The sequence below is a fragment of the Hevea brasiliensis genome, chromosome 4, assembly GCF_030052815.1.
Source record: "Hevea brasiliensis isolate MT/VB/25A 57/8 chromosome 4, ASM3005281v1, whole genome shotgun sequence".
In the NCBI taxonomy this organism is placed as follows: domain Eukaryota; kingdom Viridiplantae; phylum Streptophyta; class Magnoliopsida; order Malpighiales; family Euphorbiaceae; genus Hevea; species Hevea brasiliensis.
This window is the reverse complement of record NC_079496.1, coordinates 84,903,585-84,928,216: the sequence shown is the minus strand read 5'-3', so window position 1 is coordinate 84,928,216 and position 24,632 is coordinate 84,903,585.

Below are 24,632 nucleotides of genomic sequence, written 5' to 3'. Positions count from 1 at the left end.
CTTTGCCTCCTTCTTGAACAAACTGTTGTTCAAGAAATGTGGCATCTCTACTTATCACAACCTTTTGTGAAGTAGGCAAATAAAAATAATATCCAAAACTATCTTTTGGATATCCAACAAATTGACCTCTTTCTGATCTGGTCTCCAATTTATCAGTGTTCAGCTTTTTGATATAAGCTGGACAACCCCAAATCTTAACATGCTTAAGACTTGGTTTTCTTCCATGCCATATCTCATAAGGTGTGGAAGAAACTGATTTTGATGGAATCCTATTCAGAATATATAAAGCTGATTCTAATGCAAATCCCCAAAAGGAGATTGGCATATCAGTATAGCTCATCATACTACGTACCATATCCAATAGGGTACGATTTCTCCTTTCAGATACACCATTCAGCTGTGGCGTTCCTGGAGGAGTCAGTTGAGAAATAATGTCATGCTCTCTCAAGTATTCATCAAATTCAGTACTCAAATATTCACCTCCACGATCTAATTGAAGAGCTTTAATACTTTTTCCTGTTTGATTTTCTACTTCAGATTTAAATTCCTTAAACTTTTCAAAGGATTCATGTTTGTATTTCATCAAATACAAATACCCAAACCTTGATTTATCATCAGTAAAGGTAATAAAATAATGAAAGCCCCCTCTAGCCATTTCTTTAAATGGACCACATACATCACTATGTATTAGCTCCAAAATATTTTCAGCTCTTAGCCTTTGTCCAACAAAGGGTGATCTAGTCATTTTGCCTTGAAGGCAAGATTCACAAGTTAGAGTAGGCTCAGAGCCCAATGAGGATAAAATCCCCATTTTCTCCAATTTTGCAATCCTATCTTCTGCAACATGACATAACCTTAAGTGCCAAATATATTTTGAACTTGAGTTGGTTTGCACCATGGCATTGTATTCTTTTAGATCACTTGCATTCAATTTGTGTTTGTCATTATTATCCAAATAATAAAGACCATCATTCATATAACCCGAACCAACATATTTATTTCCAAAATAAATATTGTAAACATCATCTGTGAACTGAAATTCATAGCCATTTCTAGTCAAACTAGATATAGAAATGATGTTCTTAAAAGCATCAGGTACATATAAAATATTATCCAAACACAAAACATGTCCAAACACGTAAAAAGATTTAGATCCTATGGCTAAAGCTTCAACAGTTGAGCCATTGCCAATCCGGACTCTAATATCTTGAGAACGCAAGCTGCTACTGTTTGCTAGTTCCTGCATATCATTAGAAATGTGAGAAGCGCACGATATCTAAAACCCAAGCTGTAGATGAACTATGAGTATCATCAGAATCTAAATAACAAGATATGGACATACCTTCCGAAGGTGTATCCTTCTTGTCCTTCAGAGAAGCAAGATACTCTGGGCAGTTCCTTTTCCAGTGCCCATCCTTTTGGCAGTGGAAACACTTTCCTTTGCCTTTATCAGCTTTAATATTCCTTTTTTGTTTAGCTATTTTCTTGGAAGGACCAGGAATCTGAGATTTCTTTTTCTTATTACCCTTCTTCTTGTTGGACTTTCCAGCAGAAGAAGATGCAACCAAAGCTACCTCTTTTCCTTTATTGCCTGGCATATTCTTTTGGGCAATAACCAGCATGTTGAGTAATTCAGCTAAGGTGCATTCCTGTTTAGTCATATGGAAATTTGTCACAAAATTCCCAAAAGACTCAGGAAGGGACTGAAGGATCAAATCCGTTTGTAGTTGGAAATCCATGTTGAAGTCAAGATGTTCCAACTGCTCAATCAGCCGAATCATCTTGTGGACATGATCCCCAAATTTTGTCCCTCAGACATCCTCATACGGAATAGCTGTCTAGATATCTCATACCTAGCATTCCTGCTGTGCTCACCATACAACTCTTGTAGGTAAAGGAGGATTTCACTCGCACTCTGCATGTTCTCATGTTGCTTCTGTAACTCATTACTCATGGAAGCAAGCATGTAACACTTAGCTCTCATATCATGCTCCTTCCACTTGTCCAAAGTTTCATGTTCCTCTTGTGTGGCCTCTGGAGGTAAGGGACCAGGAACATTTGAATCTAGAACATATCCTATATGTTCAAGGTTCAAGACAAGTTTCAAATTTCTTAGCCAATCGCATGATTAGGTCCTGTCAACCTGTTGTGATCAAGTATGCTTGCAAGGATATTGGATGGTGGTGGTTGTTTTGTGCTCATTTTTATCAGAAAATTAACTGTAGAAAATAACCAGATTAATTAGTAAATGTATCATGTATTTAACCAAAATGATTATGGTCTTTTAATCAAATTGGTCCTCCCACTAACTTAGCGAATCCTACACTTCCAAAGTAGAAAACGGAAATTCTAGTTGGATGGATTTCTAGTGGGTGATTGAATTCTTATAATTCTATTGATCATCCTCAGGTACATCCATTATTGGAATTACAATAAACTATAAGTGAGCAACTCCTTGCCCATCACATCTCATGTGAGGTTCAATCCTTTACCTAGCCCCTAATGCTCAAAATCTCAGGTACATCCATTATTGACTTATCTTGCATTAGTTAAGTTGATCCCATTGAGCCATTAATTATGCAAATAATTTTAATGTCCTCAGGTACATCCAATATTGGCCACCAAACCATTTACATATTTACAACATCTCATGCTTAACAATTATTCTTAAGAAAATCTCTTAAATTAATTGCATCTCATGCAACTATTTAAAATTTCTTAAAATAATTGCCCCAATGGAGGGCTTATGTTATAATTACTTTAATTATAGCATTTCCAACTTAATCATTTGTTTGGAAGATTTTATAGCCATCCTAATTAATATTAAGGTCTCACTTTGCACATTATCCATTTAGCATGCATATATCATATAATTGCATACATTCCCATACATCTCATGCATTCATGGATAAGCAGTAAATATGGTATGATCATGGACTTTCTAAGGGATTCAATTCGAGCCACCAAGAATTGAATCGGGCATTCCTAGGTGCATTTCATTCATTCAATTTACAAGATTTGATGAAGGAGTACATAATCAACACTTGATATTGAATTCCTCCCACGGTCCCACCAATGCTCTTGACCTCCTTGAACTTCTTGCAATCCAATATTACATAGTAATCCTTGGCATACCAAGGCGAATTTACAAGAACTTAAATAAATGAAATTACAACCCAAAAAATATTACAAACTTAATAATACATGCCCAAAATAAATTAAAATAAATTAATTAATTAACAATCCCAAAGAAACATAAAAGAAATAAATCCAATCACATTGGTCTTTTATAGTCCATGATCATCCATCATGCATATCACTATTTAACAATTAAATAAAACATACATACTTAAATTAAATTGAATATCTCATATTCAACTTAAAAATCAGATTTGAATATGATTCAAATAAATTTAAAAATTCAGATTTGAATCTCATTCAAACAAATTTAAAAATTCAGATTTGAATCACATTCAAACAACTTCAAAAATTCAGATTTGAATCACATTCAAACATTTTTTAAAAAATCAGATTTGAATCACATTCAAATATTTCTTAAAAAATCAGATCTGAATTTTATTGAATCAATTTTAAAAAATCAGATTTAAATATGATTCAAACAACTTTAAAAATTCAGATTTGAATCACATTCAAACAACTTTTAAAATTCAGATTTGAATCACATTCAAACAATTTTTAAAATTCTGATTTGAATCATAATTTAATTGTGTGATTAAAACAACTAATTAAACACTTTAATTAGTCAAAGAATAGGCCTTAGATCATACAACAATTGCAGAATTAAAAGCCAAACCTTGAACCACCCATGGAACCATTGTTGCCGCCACCAATGGTGGCTTCACCATGTGTGACGCCATATCTCATGATCCAACCAGCAATGAATCTCTTGATCTCATGATCAAACACACAATTAAATTATATAATCAACAATCTAAATGGCAAATATAGTGGCTCTGATACCAATTGAAGGAACGGAAGCGTGAAAAACACATGATTATACCATTGAATTCAAAAATTTTCACCTAGGGTCACATGCACCATGCAAGATTTATTTTTATCTATTTGATTTCAATGATAAACAACATATTAAAACTCTTTTAATATGTTTTTGGATCTGTATTTGCCATTTAAGATTTTAAAATTAATCAGATTAATTTTAGAACCCTAGATTAAATCAAGAACGATTACACTAACCTCTTGATGTGCTGCAGCGTGTCTGCGCCTTTGAGATTCGTCTTCAGGACACCGGATGTTGTCCCTCTAGCTTGTCCACACCAAGAACACCTATGGCAGCCCTTGAACAGCTTCTAAAGCCTTTTCTATTAATTAGAAATTCAAGTTCTACCTTTTAAGAGATTAGAGATGTAAACAGGACACTAGAAACAATTTCTAGTGTTCTTAATTCAAGAGATTGATGGCTAATCTCTTTGAATTGATGAGAGATGAAGAGAAATAGCTGGAGAGGCTCAAAGTGGCGTGACAATTGAGAGGAGAGGCTGCTGGTTATGTTTTCTTTTCATAACCACACTTAAATAGCTAGGTTAACACATTAAACCCTAGCCACATGTCACCTTTTGATTAGCTCTAGGTTTAAGTGACCCAATCACATTGTGCCAAGTGTCAAACCTATATTTAATCTTGATTTTAATCATCTTACATGATTAAAAAACATTTGGCAAGCTTATGTGTTATGCCATGTGTCACCATCTCATGGTGCCACGTGTCACACTGCAAAATGACCAAAATGCCCCAGTGTCTTAATTTTGAGTTCTCAACCCAAAATAATTATTTTTCTTCTTCTAATTAATTTATATCAAATATAAATTAATTAATTAATCTCTATTAATTAATTTCTCATTAATTAAATTCATATTTAAACACTTTAAATATAAATTTAACTTATATTATACATCCAATAATCTAGATTTGGTTTCAAGTCATGCTAGGACTTTGCAATTTAATTGCAAACCAAATCTATTTAATTAATCAATTAAACTCTTTAATTAATTAATTAAATCATATTTAAATAGGTGATAACTTGTGTATGTGTGTGACTTACTAGGCTCATCACTAATTGGCAATGAGACATGATATCAACTCTTAATATCATCTTAACTCTTTCTTAACATAAATGATTTCTCTAAATCATTTTATGAACCTCAGAGTGCATGGTTAACACCTAGCATAGCATGCCATGGCCACCCAATTAGTAATAAGGTTTACCTTAAATGAACCTATAATCATATGTTACCATGCACTAGAATCTCTCTGTTACAAAATCCCAACTCAAGTGGAGTCATGGTTTATGTCAAACTCCATTTGCTATGAATATTATGTTCTCTTTTAATTCCAGTTCTTGATTAAAAGATTTTTCTCATCGTAAACTCTTTTCGAATAAATCTATCTGTCTGGCCAGAACTTGAAACATCAAGAACAATTAAATGAACATAGGATTTTAACTCTATTTACTTAGAGGAACAGATTCCATCTTGATCAACACCTACCTCCATATATAACTAGCAGAGCCAACACATGCCCATATACCCATACATAGTACAAGTATGAAAGCAGATCAAACTCAAACTACCTATATACAAGATAACTGTGCTATCTCGTGTCTAAAGATTATATGCATCGATATGATTTATGACAAAACATTGACAAGAGTAAACTCCATGTGTTTGTCATAAGTGTCACTGGTTCGGCCTACTTATCATTTATAAGTGCCTATCATGTTTGTTATATGGCATGAGACTCACCATTCCATCTTATTTATATCTCATATAAATAACTTGGGAACAAACATGAATACAATCTTTCTGGATAAGTCATATCCTTATTATGAAGTATCCTCGATTGTGAACCTATTTATGATACTTTGTGCTAGAAATATTGTCACTCATATTCTTAACAACTTAAGAATAATATTTCTAACAAAATATCAATGGACCTTTTCTATTACACATAAATATATTATGTAAACGGAAAAGTGGAAATGCCTTTTATTATTAAAATATGTACAAGATACATACTAAATGATATGCTCTAGGGCATACTACTAACATGGGTTGTGTCTTTAGGACACCAGATTTTGTCCCTCTAGCTTGTCCACACCAAGATCACCTATGGCAGCCCTTGAACAGCTTCTAAAGCTTTTTCTATGAATCAGAAAATCAAGTTTTGCCTTTTGAGAGATTACAGATGTAAACAGGACACTAGAAACAATTTCTAGTATTTTTAGTTCAAGAGATTGTTTACTAATCTCTTTGAAATGATGAGAGATGAAGAAGAAGAGAAGGGAGAGGAGCCAAGGGTGGTGGCACCTTTTGAGAATGAGCAGATTGTGTTTTTGTTCTTTCATCCTTACACTTATATAGTAAGGTCACCACTTAAAACCCTTGCCACATGTCACCTTCTGATTGGTTCTGGGTTTAATTGACCCAATCACATTGTGCCAAGTGTCAAACCTATATTTAATCTTAATTTTAATTATCTTACATTATTAAAAGACATTTGGCAAGCTTATGTGTAGTGCCATGTGTCACCATCACATGGTGCCACATGTCACCTTGTGAAATGACCAAAATACTCCTGTCTTAATTTTGAGTTCTCAACCCAAAATAATTATTTCTCTTCTTCTAATCAATTTATATCAAATATAAATTCATAAATTAATCTTGTGTATGTGTGTGACTTACTAGGCTCATCACTAATTGCCAATGAGACATGATATCAACTCTTAATATCATCAGAACTCTTTCTTACCATAAATGATTTTTCTAAATCATTTTAAGCACCTCATAGACCATGGTTAACACCTAGCATAGCATGCCATGGCCACCTAATCAGTAATAAGGTTTACCTTAAATGAACTTATAATCATATGTTATCATGCACTAGAATCTCTCTGTTATAAAATCTCAATTCAAGCTGGAGTCATGGTTAATGTCAAACCCCATTTGCTATGAATATTATATTCTCTCTTAATTCTAGTTCTTGATTAAAAAGATTCTCATCAGAAACTCTTTTCTGATTAAATCTATCTATCCTAGCCAGGAACTTGAAACATCAAGAACAATTAAATGAACATAGGATTTTATCCCTATTTACTTAGAGGAACAGATTCCATCTTGATCAACACCTACCTCCATATATAAGTTGTAGGAGCCAACACATGCCCATATACCCATACACAGTGCAAGTATGAAAGCAGTATCAAACTCAAACTACCTATATACAAGATAACTGTGCTATATCAGGTCTAAAGATTATATGCACTGATATGATTTATGACAATACATTGACAAGAGTAAACTCCATGTGCTTGTCATAAGTGTCACTGGTTCAACCTACTTATCATGTATAAGTGCCTATCATGTTTGTCACATGGCATGAGACTCACCATTCCATCTTATTTATATCTCATATAAATGACTTTGAAACAAACATGAATACAATCTTTCTGGATAAGTCATGTCCTTATTGTGAAGTATCCTCGATTGTGAACCTATTTATGATACTTTATACTAGAAATACTGTCACTCATATTCTTAATAACTTAAGAATAGAATTTCTAATAAAATATCAATGGACCTTTTCTATTACACATAAATATATTATGTAAATGGAAAAGTGAAAATGCCTTTTATTAATAAAAAAATGTATAAGATACATACTAAATGATATGCTCTAGGGCATACTACTAACAATCTCCTACTAGTACTAGAGCCATTCATTATAATATCTTAGACCCATCTTCTCAAGATGTCGGTCTAACCGAGTCTGTGACATGGGCTTAGTGAATGTATCAGCTGGATTTTCAGCTGATGCTATTTTCTGCATGGCCACATCACCTCGTCCAACTATTTCTCTGATAATGTGGTAGCGCCTTTCTAGTTGTTGGGATTTCTGCTGAGACCGGGGTTCCTTAGCCTGTATGGCTGCTCCATTGTTGTCACAGTGAAGTATAACTGTTGACTCAATGGAAGGAACTATTACAAGTTTTGTTACTAACTTCTTTATCCAAACAGCTTCCTTGGTAGCATCTGATGTAGCAATATACTCAGCCTTGGTAATGGAATCTGCAGTCGTGCTCTGTTTGGAACTCTTCCAACTTACTGCACCTCCATTACAAATGAACACATACCCAGAGGTAGACTTTCTATCATCGATATCTGATTGGAAATCAGAATCAGTATAACCATCCAATTGTAAGTCTCCACCTCTATAAATCAAGAATAAATCCTTAGTTCTTCTCAAGTACTTAAGGACATTCTTGACAGCTATCCAGTGTTCTAAACCTGGATTGGATTGATACCTGTTAGTCAAACTAACAGCATATGTGATATCCGGCCTAGTGCACAACATTGCATACATTAAACTTCCAATAGCTGAAGCATATGGAATCCTAACCATTTTATCTCTTTCTTTAGGTGTCTTTGGAGACATCTCTTTAGAAAGGTGGATACCATGTCTCACTGGTAATAATCCTCTCTTGGAATCAAGCATGTTAAACCTCTTTAACACCTTTTCCAAGTATAGACTTTGGGATAAACCAATTATTCTTTTCGCTCTATCTCTATAGATGCGAATCCCAAGAATATAGGTTGCCTCCCCTAAGTCTTTCATGAAGAATGTATTTGATAACCATACCTTTACAGTTGTTAACATACTTGTGTCATTACCCATAAACAGTATGTCATCCACATATAAGACAAGGGAAGTGATAGCACTGTCACTAACCTTCTTATATACACATGGCTCATCCTTATTTTTGATAAAGCCAAATGATTTAATGGCTTCATCAAAACGGATGCTCCAACTCCTCAAAGCTTATTTCAACCCATAAATGGATCGCTTTAGCTTGCATACCTTGAAACCATCTTGGGATTCAAAACCCCTAGGTTGTTCCATGAAAATGTTTTCTTCAATGTATCCATTGAGAAAAGTTATTTTGACATCAATCTGCCAAATCTCACATAGTATGCAGCTATTGCTAATAGAATCCTAATTGATTTAAGCATGGCAACAGGTGAAAAAGTCTCCTCATAGTCAATTCCTTGGCTTTGGTGAAACCCTTTCGCTACTAGCCTTGCATTATAAGTCTCTACCTTTCCATCAAAACCAATTTTCTTTTTGAAAATCCATTTGTTGCCTGTAGGTACAATACCTTCAAGTGGGTCAACAAGATCCCAAACTTGATTCTTATACATGGAATCAATTTTGGATTTCATAGCATTAATCCATTTTGAAGAATCTATATCTTATATAGCTTCTTCATAGGTAAGTGGATCATTTCCATGATCTACTTCTTCATGAGTAGACAACTCTTATTCTCCTTCATGAAGGAAACCATATCGCACTGGTGGGTGAGATACCCTGATTGTTCTATGAGGAACAGCTGTAGATGTTTCGTCAATGGGTGTAGGTTGACTAGATGGATCTATATCCATCTGATCTGTTGGTTAGTCAAAATTCTCCAATTCTAACTCTATTTGCCTTCCTTTGCCTCCTTCTTGAACAAACTGTTGTTCAAGAAATGTGGCATCTCTACTTATCACAACCTTTTGTGATGTAGGCAGTTAAAAATAGTATCTAAAACTATCTTTTGGATATCCAACAAATCGACCCTTTTCTGATCTGGTTTCCAATTTATCAGTGTTTAGCTTTTTGATATAAGCTGGACAACCCCAAATCTTAACATGCTTAAGACTTGGTTTTCTTTCATGCCATATCTCATAAGGTGTAGAAGAAACTGATTTTGATAGAATCCTATTCAGAATATACAAAGCTGATTCTAATGCAAATCCCTGCAAAGAGATTGGCATATCAGTATAGCTCATCATACTACATACCATATCCAAGAGGGTATGATTTCTCCTTTCAGATACACCATTCAACTGTGGTGTTCCTGGAGGAGTTAGCTGGGAAACAATGTCGTGCTCTCTCAAGCATTCATTAAATTCAGTACTCAAATATTTACCTCCACGATCTAATTGAAGAGCTTTAATACTCTTTCTTGTTTGATTTTCTACTTCAGATTTAAATTCTTTGAACTTTTCAAAGAATTCATATTTGTATTTCATCAAATACAAATACCCAAACCTTGATTTATCATCAATAAAGGTAATAAACTAATGAAAACTACCTCTAGCCATTTCCTTAAATGGACCACATACATCATTATGTATTAGCTCTAAAATATTTTTAGCCCTTAGCCTTTGTCCAACAAAAAGTGATCTACTCATTTTGCCCTGAAGGCAAGATTCACAAGTTGGAGTAGGCTCAGAGCCCAATGAGGAAAGAATCCCTATTTTCTCAAGTTTTGAAATCCTATCTTCTTCAACATGACATAACCTTAAGTGCCAAATATATTTTGAACTTGAGTTGATTTTCACCATGGCATTGCGTTCATTTAGATCACTTGCATTCATTTTGTGTTTATTATTATTATCCAAATAATAAAGACTATCATTCACATAACCCCAACCAACATATTTATTTCCAAAATAAATATTGCAAACATCATCCATGAACTAAAATTCATAGCCATTTCTAGTCAAACTAGATATAGAAATGATGTTCTTAAAAGCATCAGGTATATATAAAATATTATCCAAACACAAAACATGTCCAGACATATAAAAAGATTTAGATCCTATGGCTAAAGCTTCAACAGTAGAGCCATTGCCAATCCGGAGTCTAACATCTCGAGAATGCAAGCTGCTACTATTTGCTAGTTCCTGCATATCATAAGAAATGTAAGAATTGGCACCAGTATCTAAAACCCAAGGTATAGATGAACTATGAGTATCATCAGAATCTAAATAACAAGATATGGACATACCTTCTGAAGGTCTATCCTTCTTGTCCTTTAGAGAATCAAGAAACTCTGGGTAGTTTCTTTTCTAGTGCCCATCCTTCTGGCAGTGGAAACACTTTCTTTTGCCTCCATCAGCTTTAGTCTTCCCTTTCTGTCTAGCTATTTTCTTAGAAGGACTAGGAATTTGAGGTTTCTTTTTCTTATTACCCTTCTTCTTGTTAGACTTTCTAGTATAAGAAGATGCAATCAAAGTTACCTTTTTTTCCTTTATTGCCCGGCATATTCTTTTGGGCAATAACTAGCATGTTGAGTAAACCAGCCAAGGTGCATTCCTTTTTAGTCATATGAAAATTTGTCACAAAATTCTCAAAAGACTCAGGAAGGGACTAAAGGATCAAATCCGTCTATAGTTGGAAATATATGTTAAAGTCAAGATGTTCCAACTGCTCAATCAGCCGAATCATCTTATGGACATGATCCCTAACATTCTGTCCCTCAAACATCGTCATGCAGAACAACTGTCTAGATATCTCATACCTAGCATTCCTATTATGATCACCATACAACTCTTGTAGATAAAGGAGGATCTCACTTGCACTCTGTATGTTTTCATGCTGCTTCTGTAACTCATCATAGAAGCAAGCATGTAAAACTTAGCTCTCATATCATGCTCCTTCCACTTGTCCAAAGTTTCATGTTCCTCTGGAGTGGCCTCTGGAGGTAAGGGACCAGGAACATTTGAGTCTAGAACATATCCTATATGTTCAAGGTTTAAGACAAGTTTTAAATTTCTTAGCCAATCAGACAGATTAGGTCCTGTCAACCTATTGCGATCAAGTATGCTTGCAAGGATATTGGATGGTGGTGGTTGTTCTGTGCTCATTATTATCAAAAAATTAACTATAAAAAATAACCAGATTAATTAGTAAATGTATCATGTAATTAACCAAAATAATTATGGTCTTTTAATCAAACTGTTCCTCCCACTAACTTAGCGATTCCTACACTTTCAAAGTAGAAAACGGAAATCCTAGTTGGATGGATTTCTAGTGGGTGATTGAATTCTTATAATTCTATTGATCATCCTCAGGTACATCCATTATTGGAATTACAATAAACTATAAGTGAGCAACTCCTTGCCCATCATATCTCATGTGAGGTTCAATCGTTTACTTAGCCCCTAATGCTCAAAATCTCAGGTATATCCATTATTGACTTATCTTGTATTAGTTAAGTTGATCTCATTGAGCTAGTAATTATGCAAATAATTTTAATGTCCTCAGGTACATCCAATATTGACCGCCAAACCATTTACATATTTACAACATCTCATGCTTACCAATTATTCTTAAGAAAATCTCTTAAATTAATTGCATATTATGTAAGTATTTAAAATTTCTTAAAATAATTACCTCAATAGAGGGCCCATGTTATAATTACTTTAATTATAGCATTTCTAACTTAATCATTTATTTGGAAGATTTTATGGTCATCCTAATTACTATTAAGGTCTCACTTTGCACATTATCCATTTAGCATGTATATATCATATACTTGCATACATTCTCATACATCTCATGCATTCATGGATAAACAGTAAATATGGTATGATCATGGACTTTCTAAGGGATTCAATTCTGAGCCACCAATAATTGAATCAGGGTATTCCTAGGTGCATTTCATTCATTCATTTTACAAAAGTTGCTGAAGGAGTACATAATCAACACTTGATCTTGAATTCCTCCCACTGGTCCCACCAATGCTCTTGACCTCCTTGATCTTCTTGCAATCCAATTACATAGTAATCCTTGGCATATCAAGGTGAATTTATGAGAACTAAATAAATGAAATTACAACTAAAAAATTATTACAACCTTAATAATACATGCCCAAAATAAATTAAAATAAATTAATTAATTTACAATCCCAAAGAAACATAAAAGAAATAAATCCAATCACATTGATCTTTTATAGTCCATGATCATCTATCATGCATATCACTATTTAACAATTAAATAAAATATACATACTTAAATTAAATTGAATATCTCATATTCAACTTAAAAGTCCAGATTTGAATATGATTCAAACAAATTTAAAAATTCAAATTTGAATCACATTAAAATAACTTTAAAAATTTCAGATTTGAATCACATTCAAACAACTTTTAAAATTCAAATTTGAATATGATTTAAACAACTTTAAAAATTTAGATTTGAATATAATTTAAACAACTTTAAAAATTCAGATTTGAATCACATTCCAACAACTTTTAAAATTCAGATATGAATCACATTCAAACAATTTTTAAAATTCAGATCTGAATCAAAATTTAATTGTGTGATTAAAAATCCTAATTAAATACTTTAATTAGTCATGGGCCTAATTAAGGGCCTTTGAATCCAAGCCCACAAACAAGCCCAAAGCCATGCGCATGGTTGGATGCACCAAACCATGCGCATCAATGGTGTTCACCTCCATGTCACCACCTTGACCTTGCAAACAGTAATGAAATAATCATCTCATGACCAAATCACACAATTAAATCATATAATCAACAATCTAAATGGCAAATATAGTGGCTCTTATACCAATTGAAAGAGTGGAAGCATGAAAAATACAAGTTTATATCATTGAATTCAAAAATTTTTCACCTAGGGTCATATGCATTATGTAAGATTTATTTTTATCTATTTGATTTCAATGATAAACAACATATTAAAACTCTTTTACTATGTTTTTAGATTTACATTTGCCATTTAAGATTTTAGAATTAATCAGATTAATTTTAAGAATCTTAGATTAGATCAAGAACAAGTGTACTAACCTCTTAATGCACTGCAGTGTGTTTGTCACCTTTGGGATGTGTCTTTAGGACACCAGATGTTGTGCCTCTAGCTTGTCCACACCATGATCACCTATGGTAGCCCTTGAACAGCTTCTAAAGCTTTTTTTATGAATTTGAAAATCAAGTTTTTCCTTTTGAGAGATTACAGATGTAAACAGGACACTAGAATAATTTCTAGTATTTTTAATTCAAGAGATTGTTTGCTAATCTCTTTGAAATGATGAGAGATTAAGAAGAAGAGAAGGGAGAGGAGCCAAGGGTGGCGGCACCTTTTAAGAATGAGCAAATTGTGTTTTTGTTCTTTCATCCTTACAGTTATATAGCTAGGTCACCACTTAAAACCCTTGTCACATGTCACCTTCTGCTTGGTTCTAGGTTTAATTGACCCAATCACATTGTGCCAAGTGTCAAACCTATATTTAATCTTAATTTTAATCATCTTACATGATTAAAAGACATTTAGGAAGCTTATGTGTAGTGCCATGTGTCACCATCTCATGGCGCCACATGTCACCCTGTGAAATGACCAAAATACCCCTGTGTCTTAATTTTGAGTTCTCAACCCAAAATAATTATTTCTCTTTTTCTAATCAATTTATATCAAATATAAATTAATTAATTAATATTTATTAATTAATTTCTTATTAATTAAATTCATATCTAAAAACTTTAAATATAAATTTAACTTATACTATACATCCAATAACCTAGATTTGGTTTCAAGCTATGCTAGGGACTTTACAATCTAATTGCAAACTAAACGTATTTAATTAATCAATTAAACTCTTTAATTAATTAATTAAATCATATTTAAGTGAGTGATTACTTGTGTATGTGTATGACTTACTAGGCTCATTACTAATTGCCAATGAGACATGATATCAACTCTTAATATCATCAGAACTCTTTCTTACCATAAATGATTTCTCTAAATCATTTTATGCACCTCATAGACCATGGTTAACACCAAGTATAGCACGCCATGGCCACCCAATCAGTAATAAGGTTTACCTTAAATGAACCTATAATCATATGTTACCATGCTCTAGAATCTCTCTGTTACAAAATCCCAATTCAAGCTAGAGTCATGGTTTATGTCAAGCCCCATTTGCTATGAATATTATGTTCTCTTTTAATTCTAGTTCTTGATTAAAAAGATTTTCTCATCAGAAACTCTTTTCTGATTAAATCTATCTGTCCTGGCCAGGAACTTGAAACATCAAGAACAATTAAATGAACATAGGATTTTATCCCTATTTACTTAGAGGAACAGATTCCATCTTGATCAACACCTACCTCCATATATAACTAGTAGGAGCCAACACATGCCCATATACCCATACACAGTACAAGTATGAAAGCAGTATCAAACTCAAACCACCTATATACAAGATAACTGTGCTATCTCAGGTCTAAAGATTATATGCACTAATATGATTTATGACAATACATTGACAAGAGTAAACTCCATGTATTTGTCATAAGTGTCACTGGTTCGACCTACTTATCATGTTTAAGTGCCTATTATGTTTGTCATATGGCATGAGACTCACCATTCCATCTTATTTATATCTCATATAAATGACTTGGGAACAAACATGAATACAATTTTTCTAGATAAGTCATGTCCTTATTGTGAAGTATCCTCGATTGTGAACCTATTTATGATACTTTGTACTAGAAATACTGTCATTCATATTCTTAATAACTTAAGAATAGAATTTCTAACAAAATATCACTGGACCTTTTCTATTACACATAAATATATTATGTAAATGGAAAAGTGAAAATGCCTTTTATTAATAAAAACATGTACAAGATACATACTAAATGATATACTTTAGGGCATACTACTAGCATCATACGCATCCCCTTGTAGCAAAGACACTGAATATTCAAACTTCAATTCATCCGGGCAGTGCAGTTTCTTGAATATTCGATCCATTCTCTCCAGCCACTGCTCTGCCTCTAGAGGGTCTACTGTGCCCTTGAATTCTGTCACCCCATATTTCAACAATTTATCATACTGTCTGACTGGAGCCTGAGGTTGCACCACAGGAGTCTGGGGTGGAGCTTGAGTAGGCATACCCCCAGCCATTTATTGAAATATTGCAGCTATTTGCTGGGCGAATTGTGCCGAAAACTGTGGTATTTGTGGGGCTAGTGCCATTAACCCACTAACATTTTGGAGAGCTGGGGCTTCCCCTTGGGCCTCAGCCTCTACTGACTGCTCAACAGAGCGATCCCCTTCTTCCATTTCAGTTTGGAGTTAGGATATCTCCTGAACAAAAAACACAACGAGATTTTCCTCCATTAGTTTATATTTATGATATAATGCACTGTATGTAATAAATAAGGACATTGAGCAGTTGTACTTATCAAAGAAAAGACACAAATTCACAAGTCAAAACTTACTTCAAAAATTCACTCTGATACCACTAAAACACGTCACACCTTACTCCTCTGTAAGGCATAACATGATCTCATAGTATACCTAATGAATTACTGACTCTGTCTACCGATAATCCATTAAATACAATACAAAGGATTTTAAAATAATTTTCTTACTTTTTGAAAGTGGTGAACTTTTATAGCAGGTATTAAAACATTTATTTGAAGTTTAAAAACTAGTTAAAATTTTTGTCCATTTTTATTTTTACGCAAATTTTGAAAAAATTTCTGAAGAGTGCCGTCTATATTTGGAAAAAACAGTTCTTCAAATACCTATAAAAACACTTTCAATAATTCATTTAATCAAAATCAACCACTGCCACAACATAAATCAACATCATTTCTCCCAACTCCATAATTCAAAACAATTCTCAATTCAATTGTCTTCAAAAATAACGCTAAATAACTTCATTCATATTCCATTAAAGAAATATCAATTTACATTCATCAACCAAAAATTTACATTAGAAAATCTAAAATAATATTATTACAAAATCTATACAACTGCTTAAGACCAGTTTATACATGTACATACATTTACATACACCAAAATAAACATTACAATCAGGGTATAAAATTATACTTGACAAAATCTCAAGGATGTAGCTCCGAGATCCTCAGCAGCTCACTCTGCTGCTCCACTAGTCTTTCTATTTGCGACAGCAATAAACAGCCATCGCTGAGTACTATGACTTAGTGGTGCACAACATAATAAAATAACATTTTATGCATAATTCAAATCATATTTATTCAAATATAGTACTGAACAATGAAAAGTAAATACAAAAGACAATTTATAATTTTAGTGAAAACAGTCTCAAAACAAGTTTCATAAAAATATACAGTTATATCATGCCATCAGAACAAAATTCATCACAATAGCCGGAGGATTATGAGGAATTACAAGGCTAGCTAGCTCAATCTATATGTACCCATTAAAATTTCTTCCTCTATTGGTAAACACCTCAACACTTCAGCCAGAGAGAGAATACAAAACTAATTCCTCCCACCAGTCAAACTATTGAGACATTCAAACATTTGGTCATGACACTGTGATTTCAAACTATTTTAACAATTTTCTAAATATTAATTTAAAAATCAAACACATACAATTTATTTTTCCAATAGTTTAGGTTAATAGCATATTGTTTCTTTCAATCAAAATTTTCAATAAAAATAAGTCATAATTTAATTGTCACAATCCATTTCACACAATTTGCAAAAGAAATTTAAAGACAGTTTTTATATTGTGCACAAACCTTATGCGAGTCTCCTCTTGGCCTTGACTCGATGCCTCAGGTTCTTTTCCGGTATTCTTTTTAACTGAAACACACAATTTTACAGTGTTTCAGTATCATAATTTATCATAAGTCGAAAACAATTTCAAATCTATTTATTTCTACCTTTAATATGCTTAACTTGACATTCTTTAAAATTTGCATTTCGAGGTTACTATTCACGATACTATTCAAGTAAAATTGTTGACTTTCTCATACTTAATAGATATAAGGATTTCAATTTCATCCACATACCACATTTTGGTTACCTAATTTGTTGGTTTTGATTGTTTCCTCAAATTTTAAGTCTCTTAGGTGAAATTTCAAAATTTCAGATTTGGTGTCCTATTTTGCACTATTCCATTAGTCAAGTTGCTGTTGAAATTTGGCTAAGTTTTCTTCATAGAAATTGTTCCTTATTATCTTAAATTTATTTACCTTTTTGAGTCACTCCATTTGGAATTTTGTAGCCCAAGATATGACTATTTGAATGGAGCTGGCCGGATTTGGTGTTACCCAGAATTCTGGGCATTTTCTGGATATTGGCAGTTTTGGTATGCTGACTGCAGGTGACTTTTTGGATAGGTTATGGTCAAAATTTGGGTTTATTTTCTTCATGAAAGTTGTAGGACTATGTCTCAGCTTTCTATCAGTATAAGATTCAGGTCATTTGGACCTTGCTAGACCATGTTATGGTCATTTAAGTAACTACTGTTCATTTGGTCATTTTTGTACAGGGCAGTGTGCCCAAATCCAGATTTGGCCTAATTGTTCACTAAGTTATGGTCATTTTCTGGGCATGATTCCTAAATGAAAAATGGTCCATTTTGTGTCTAGTTTCATTCCAAGTTGGCCTCACACTAATTGGGTTGGTAAATTTTCAGTTTTGGTCTCAGAAAGTGACCTAGGTCAAGCTGTCAGCATACTAACCCTAACCATTCCGAATTGAAACTTGGTTCTAACAATTCACACACACCACAAATGGTCACAATTGACTATTTCTCAACTCAAGTAAGGTCAATTGCATCAATTGACCAATTCTCAACTTTTTCTCCAATTTTTCAAAATGCTAAAAACCCTAGTTACACATTTGTGTAATTCAATGCAATCAAAGTGTACATCTAATGTCTATATACTTTATTCCACCTAAACAACCAATCAAACACATCAAAATCATTCATTTCAAACCCTAACATAAGCTGGCTAAAATTTCCTTTGGTCCCCCAATAATTGTTTTCTTTTGATTTTAAGTTAATTTCTAAGTTACTTACACTAAGAATACAAATAATAAACTAGAATTTTCAATTTAACTCACTAACCTTTCTTTGATGTTCAACTCTTCAATTTCCCTCCTTGTTTCTTCTTTCTTTCTTGCCCAATCACCTTCTCAAGTGAGTTTATCAAGTTCTAATGGATTAATTTAGGGTCAAAGTAGATTTTAGTGGTTGGAATCAAGCTTGGATTCAAGCTTTCATGGTGTTTCTTCAATGGTGGAGAGGGAGAGAGAGAGAGGAAGGGCGGCCAACTAGAAGAAGAAGAGTGATTTTTTTTCTTTTCTTATTTATTATTTTATATGTAATTAACTTTAATTAATTTGGTCAAAGATTGTGGGAAAATTAAATTGGATTTTGACATCACCCATGATGTCATCCAAGTGATGTAATAACACTTTTTCTCTTTTTTTTTTCTTTTTCTTTTGCATTTATTTTTCTATTAGTTCTTTAATTTAATTCTCGATTCTGAAATTTTCTTTTCTCTGATTTTATTGGACAGTTAGGTTAGGAGTCAGCCCTAGGGGTGAATTAACCAAATTGCCCTTCGCTGATTCAATTCGGTTTGCAAGTTATTTGATATTTCTTCTGGATCCCTGGCCTAATTATTTAACCTGCTTAACAATTCTTTTATGTGATTTTCTCTTTTCCACTGTGTTCATAATAGTCTTAAGGACCGCGACGTCACATTTTCCAGTTCGAAATTTGAGTTAAGACTGATCTCACAGTTATTTCCCGAGAAGGTCACCCATCGCTGTGACTCCCGGCTCATTTAACTTTTTATGCTTTATTTTTCTTCTTTATACTTAACTATTTGGCAATTACTAATTATTTGCATTCAGGGCTTATCTAGGTGTCTTAGATGTGGTTCTAATTCTCTTAATTATCCAGACTGACACCCGTCACAGGAATAGTAAAATGTACCAGGCTATGCAAATAGGGGTGTTACAATTCTCCCCCCCCCCTCCCTTAAAAATAAATTTCGTCTTGAAATTTTACCTGATATCAGTCTCTGAACAGCTATGGATGCTATCTCCTCATGTCTTCCTCTCATTCCCAAGTAGCCTCCTGGCTTGAATGATGGTTCCACAGCACTTTCACTAACGGTATCTACTTGTTCCGTAGCTGCTTCACCTCATAAGCTAGAATCTCTATGGGTTCTTCCTCATATGTGAGGTCTGGATTCACTTCAATTTCTTCCACTGGTAGTACATGAGATGGGTTAGATCTATACCTCCTTAACATCAATACATGGAAGACGTTATATAGCTTCTCTAACTCTGGAGGTAGTGCCAAATGATATGCCAAAGGACCCACTCTTTCTAGAACCTCATGTGGCCCAATGAAACGAGGACTTAGTTTCCCCTTTCTGCCAAATCTCATAATTTTCTTCCAAGGGGAAACCTTGAGGAATACTTTGTCACCCACTGCATATTCAATATCCCTTCTCTTCAGATCAATATAGGACTTTTGACGGTCTGATGCAGCTTTGAGTCGATCTCTAACCAATCTGATTTTCTCCTTAGTCAGCTAAATAATTTCGAGCCCAATAATCTTTTTTTCACCTACTTCATCCCAACACAACGGGGTTCTACATTTTCTGCCATACAAAGCTTCATATGGAGGCATTCCAATGCTTGATTGGTAGCTATTGTTATAGGCAAACTCAATCAAAGGCAAGTGTGTGTTCCAACTGCCCTCAAACTCAATCACACAAGCTCGTAGTATATCCTCCAAGATCTGAATTACTCTCTCAGACTAGCCATCTGTCTGTGGGTGGAATGCCATACTAAAGTTCAATCTAGTTCCTAGGGTTCTCTGAAGACTACTCCAGAATCTAGAAGTAAATCGAGGATCTCTATCTGATACGATGGATATTGGCACTCCATGTAGTCTTACTAACTCATCAATGTACAACTTGGCCAATCTTTCTAAACTATAGTCCATCCAGACAGGTAGAAAATGAGCAAACTTGGTTAGTTTGTCAACAATGACCCATACTGCATCATGGCTCTTATGTGACCTCAGAAGTCCCATCACAAAATCCATCATTAATCTCTCCCATTACCATTCCGGTACTGGTAGTGGTGAAGGAACGAAAGCGTGAAAAACACAAGTTTATACCATTGAATTCAAAATTTTCACCTAGGGTCACATGCATCATGCAAGATTTATTTTTATCTATTTGATTTCAATGATAAACAATATATTAAAACTCTTTTAATATGTTTTTGGATCTGTATTTGCCATTTAAGATTTTAAAATCAATCAGATTAATTTTAGAACCCTAGATTAAATCAAGAACGATTACACTAACCTCTTGATGCACTGCAGCGTATTTGCGCCTTTGAGATTCGTCTTCAAGACACCAGATGTTGTCCCTCTAGCTTGTCCACACCAAGAACACCTATGGCAGCCCTTGAACAGCTTCTAAAGCTTTTTCTATTAATTAGAAATTCAAGTTCTGCCTTTTAAGAGATTAGAGATGTAAACAGGACACTAGAAACAATTTCTAGTGTTCTTAATTCAAGAGATTGATGGCTAATCTCTTTGAATTGATGAGAGATGAAGAAGAATAGATGGAGAGCCTCAAAATGGCGTGACAAAGGAGAGGAGTGGCTGCTGGTTGTTTTTCTTTTTAATTGATAACAACACTTATATAGCTAGGTCAACACATTAAACCCTTGCCACATGTCACCCTTTGATTAGCTCTAGGTTTAAGTAACCCAATCACATTGTGCCAAGTGTCAAACCTATATTTAATCTTAATTTTAATCATCTTACATGATTAAAAACATTTGGCAAGCTTATGTGTAATGCCATGTGTCACCGTCTCATGGTGCCACATGTCACCCTGTGAAATGACCAAAATGCCCCTGTGTCTTAATTTTGAGTTCTTAACCCAAAATAATTATTTCTCTTCTTCTAATCAATTTATATCAAATATAAATTAATTAATTAATCTCTATTGATTAATTTCTCATTAATTAAATTCATATTTAAACACTTTAAATATAAATTTAACTTATACTATACATCCAATAATCTAGATTTGGTTTCAAGTCATGCTAGGGACTTTGCAATCTAATTGCAAACCAAACCTATTTAATTAATCAATTAAACTCTTTAATTAATTAATTAAATCATATTTAATTAGGTGATAACTTGTGTATGTGTGTGACTTACTAGGCTCATTACTAATTGGCAATGAGATATGATATCAACTCTTAATATCATCAGAACTCTTTCTTACCATAAATGATTTCTCTAAATCATTTTATGCACCTCATAAACCATGTTTAACACCTAGCATAGCATGCCATGGCCACCCAATTAGTAATAAGGTTTACCTTAAATGAACCTATAATCATATGTTACCATGCACTGGAATCTCTTTGTTACAAAATCCCAACTCAAGCTGGAGTCATGGTTTATGTCAAACTCCATTTGCCATGAATATTATGTTCTCTTTTAATTCCAGTTCTTGATTAAAAAGATTTTCTCATCAGAAACTCTTTTCTGAATAAATCTATCTATCCTGGCCAGGAACTTGAAACATCAAGAACAATTAAACGAACATAGGATTTTATCTCTATTTACTTAGAGGAATAGATTCCATCTTGATCAACACCTACCTCCATATATAACTAGTAGGAGCCAACACATGCCCATATACCCATACATAGTACAAGTATGAAAGCAGTATCAAACTCAAACTACCTATATACAAGATAACTATGCTATCTCAGGTCTAAAGATTATATGCACTGATATGATTTATGACAAAACATTGACAAGAGTAAACTCCATGTGCTTGTCATAAGTGTCACTGGTTCGGCCTACTTATCATTTATAAGTGCCTATCATGTTTGTCACATGGCATGAGACTCACTATTCCATCTTATTTATATCTCATATAAATAACTTGGGAACAAACATGAATACAATCTTTCTGGATATGTCATGTCCTTATTATGAAGTATCCTCGATTGTGAACCTATTTATGATACTTTGTGTTAGAAATAATGTCACACATATTCTTAACAACTTAAGAATAATATTTCTAACAAAATATCAATGGACCTTTTCTATTACACATAAATATATTATGTAAATGGAAAAGTGGAAAAGCCTTTTATTAATAAAAATATGTACAAGATATATACTGAATGATATGCTTTAGGGCATACTACTAACAAGTGGATGTAACAGACCAATAAAACACATCTAATGTCTATATACTTCATTCAACCTAAACAACCAATCCAACACATCAAAATCATTCATTTCAAACCCTTACATAAGTTGGCCGAAATTTCCTTTGGTCCCCCAACAATTGTTTTCTTTTGATTTTAAGTTAATTTCTAAGTTACTTACACCAAGAACATAAATAATAAACTAGAATTTTCAATTTAACTCTCTAACCTTTCTTTAATGTTCAACTCTTCAATTTTCCTTCTTGTTTCTGCTTTCTTTCTTACCCAATCACCTTCCCAAGTGAGTTTATCAAGTTCTAATGGATTAATTTGGAGTCAAAGTAGGTTTTAGTGGTTGGAATCAAGCTTGGATTCAAGCTTTCATGGTGTTTCTTCAATGGTGGAGAGAGAGAGAGAGAGGAAGGGCAGCCAACTAGAAGAAGAAGAAGGGTGATTTTTTTTTCTTTTCTTTTTTTTTTTATTTTATATGTAATTAACTTTAATTAACTTGCTCAAAGATTGTGGGAAAATTAAATTGGATTTTGACATCACCCCTGATGTCATCCAAGTGATGTAATAACACTTTTTCTCTTTTTTTTTCTTTTTCTTTTGCATTTATTTTTCCATTAGTTCTTTAATTTAATTCTTAATTCTGAAATTTTCTTTTCTCTGATTTTATTAGACAGTTAGGTCAGGAGTCAGCTCTAGGGGTGAATTAACCAAATTGCCTCTCGCTGATTCAGTCTAGTTTATAAGTTATTTGATATTTCTTTCGAATCCCTGACCTAATTATTTGACCTACTTAACAATTCTTTTATATGATTTTCTCTTTTCCACTGTGTTCACAATAGTCCTAAGGACTGTAACATCACATTTTCCAGTTCGAAATTTGAGTTATGACTGACCTTGCAGTCATTTCCCTAGAAGGTCACCCATCGTTGTAACTCCCGACTCATTTAACTTTTTATGCTTTATTTTTCTTCTTTATGCTTAACTATTTGGCAATTACTAATTATTTGCATTCAGGGCTTATCTAGGTGTCTTAGATGTGGTTCTAATTCTCTTAATTGTTCAGACCGACTCCGATCACTGAAATAGTAAAATGTACCAGGCTATGCAAATAGGGGTATTACAAAACGGAAAAGTGAAATTGCCTTTATTATTAATAAAACATGTACAAGATACATATTAAACGATATGCTCTAGGGCATACTACTAATAATCTCCCACTAGCACTAGAGCCATTCATTACAATACCTTAGACCCATCTTCTCAAGTTGTTGGTCTAACTGAGCTTGTGACATAGGCTTAGTGAATGGATTAGTTAGATTTTTAGCTAATGCTATTTTCTGCAAGGCTACATCGCCTCGCCTAACTATCTCTCTGATATTGTGGTAGCGCCTTTCTATGTGTTTGGATTTCTGGTGAGACCGGGGTTCCTTATATTGTATGACTGCTCCATTGTTGTCACAGTAGAGTGGAACTACTGACTCAATGGAAGGAACTACTGCAAGTTCTGTCACAAACTTCTTCATCCAAACAGCTTCTTTTGCAGCATTTGATGCAGCAATGTTCTCAGCCTCTATAGTGGAATCTGCAGTCATACTCTGTTTGGAACTCTTCCAATTGACTGCTCCTCCAATACAAATGAACACAAACCCAGAGGTAGACTTTCTATCATCGATATCTGATTGAAAATCAGAATCAGTATAACCATCCAATTGGAAGTCAATACCTCCATATATC